This window comes from Mus caroli, chromosome 11 (assembly GCF_900094665.2).
Source record: "Mus caroli chromosome 11, CAROLI_EIJ_v1.1, whole genome shotgun sequence".
Classification (NCBI taxonomy): Eukaryota; Metazoa; Chordata; class Mammalia; order Rodentia; family Muridae; genus Mus; species Mus caroli.
In genome coordinates, this window is record NC_034580.1 from 116,398,467 (window position 1) to 116,401,122 (window position 2,656).

A 2,656-nucleotide genomic window follows, 5' to 3' on the forward strand; every position below is an offset into this window, starting at 1 on the left:
AGTGATCTGGTCACTCTTGCTTCTGATTGGTCTGTGTGCCAGTGATCTGGTCACACTTGCTTCTGATTGGTCTGTGTGCCAGTGATCTGGTCACTTTTGCTTCTGATTGGTCTGTGTGCCAGTGATCTGGTCACTCTTGCTTCTGATTGGTCTGTGTGCCAGTGATCTGGTCACTTTTGCTTCTGATTGGTCTGGAGTTAGAAGTGGAAACAACAACTAAGGAAGCTGGAGTTTATGACTGACTCTGGTCACTTTGAGTAGTTGCTGCTGCGATGCATGGCTTCTTGGGTCAGGTCGTAGAGCAGCGTTTGTCTCTCTCTCTCTCTCTCTGTCCCTTGATCACTTGCTTTCTGGCTTGCTCACTCTCTCTTCTGGTGCTGAGGGTGGAAGCTACAGCCTTTTGCAGGGTAAGCCCAAGTCTATCACTAAGCTATACTCCAGCCCGCTTTTGTTTTAAGATTATGTATTTATGTATTTATTTGTTTAATAGTTTTTATGAGACAGGGTTTCTCTGGTGTCTTTCCTTGGCTGCCCTGGAACTTGGGGTGCAGACCAGGTTGGCCTTAAACTCACAGAGATCCACCTGCCTCTGCCACTGAGTGCTGGGATTAAAGAAAGGTGTGTGCCAAGACCACCTAGCTTTAAGTTTTTTTTTTAAATGTTATGTATATAGCCAGGCGGTGGTGGCGCACGCCTTTAATCTCAGCACCCCGGAGGCAGAGGCAGGTAGATTTCTGAGTTCGGGGTCAGCCTGGTCTACAGAGTGAGTGCCAGGACAGCCAGGGCTACACAAAGAAACCCTGTCTCGAGAAAAACAAAAAAGCAAAACCAAAAAATGTTATGTATATGTGTGTCTGTTGTAGATTGGTCTGGGTACACGTGGGTGTAGTTGCCCTTAAGGTCCAGAGGAGGCATCTGAGCCCCTGGAGCAGGAGTTGAGTAGTTGTGCGCCATCCGACTTGGGTGTTGAGACAAAACAAACTTCGATCTTCTGCAAGATTAGTAACCATTCTTCAATGCAGAGCCACCTATCTAGCCCTTCCTTTTCATTCATTCATTCATTCATTCATTCATTCATTCATTCTTTTTTTTTTTTTTTTTTTGGTCTTGGGGCTGGAGAGATGGCTCAGCAGTCTAGAGGACTGGCTCTTCCAGTGGGCCCAAGTTCAATTCCCAGTACCCATATGGCAGGTCATAACTGCCTTTAATTCCAGTTTCAGTGGATGTAATACCTTCACACATACATGCAGGCAAAACACCAATGACAGCTCTTCGTGTGATGGATATCTGGAAAATCTTTGATAAGAACCCATTTCTGAGAACATCTAACCCATTCCCACCTTTTGAGCTGGGCTTATGTGGGATTTTAGATGAAAGATGATGTCAGCACTGCGGGGTAAGGTCCTATTAGAGTATCAGGGGACCTGCCCTTGTCAGCGAGTTCTGGGAGAGTGTGGAGCAACCAGGATACCCCGCTCCTTGATGCTCCCTCTTCCTGGAATTGAGGTCAGGTCTGCTATGTATGTAGCACAGAACGGCCTGGTATTCTCTATGTTGCCCAGGTTAGCCTCAAAAGTCCATCAATCCTTTGATTTTCCATCTCCCAAACTCTGAGACTTCAGGCTCCCAAAGCCAGTTCTGTTACTTTTCTTCTTTGGTTTTGTTACATTTGAAACATTTGAAACAAGATATCTGTTTTAGGATTACTGTTGCTTTGATGAAACACCAGGGGCTGGTGAGATGGCTCAGTGGGTAAGAGCACCCGACTGCTCTCCCGAAGGTCCAGAGTTCAATTCCCAGCAACCACATGGTGGCTCACAACCATCTGTAACGAGATCTGGCGCCCTCTTCTGGAGTGTCTGAAAATAGCTACAGTGTACTTACATATAATAAATAAATCTTAAAAAAAAAAAAAAAAAAAAGAAACACCAGGACCCATAGCAAGGATGCTTTCTTCCTTGAGGAAGAAAGGGTTTATTTGACTTACGCTCCCATTACTGTTCATTATCCAAGTCAGGACAGGAGCCTAGAGTCAGGAGCTATTGCAGGGACCATGGAGGGATGCTGCTCACTGGCTTGCTTCATAAGACTTGCTCAGCCTGCTTTCTTATAGAACCCAGGACTATACCCAAGCCAACCTAGGGATGACTCCACCCACAATTGTCTGGGCGTTCCCACATCAATCAACTAATTAAGAAATGCCCTACAACCCAATCTTATAGAAGCATTTTCTCAATTGGGGTTTCCTCCTTTCAGATGACTATGCACCCTCCACAGCCCGGTTAATTAATAATAACCTTAAAACCTCAACTGTGACTGGGCAGTGGTGGCGCACGCCTTTAGTCCCAGCACTCGGGAGGCAGAGGCAGGCGGATTTCTGAGTTTGAGGTCAGCCTGGTCTACAAAGTGAGCTCCAGGACAGCCAGGGCTACACAGAGAAACCCTGTCTCAGGAAACAAAACAGAACAAAACAAAACAAAACCCTCAACTGTGGAGATTGCTCAGCAGTTGTTGCTAAAAGTTGTTGCTAAAAGTTCTTGTTGGGGGAGCAACATACATGAGTCTACTCAACATACATGTGCAGTGTCTACTCAACATACATGAGTCTACTCAACATACATGAGCAGTGTCTACTCAACATACATGTGCAGTGTCT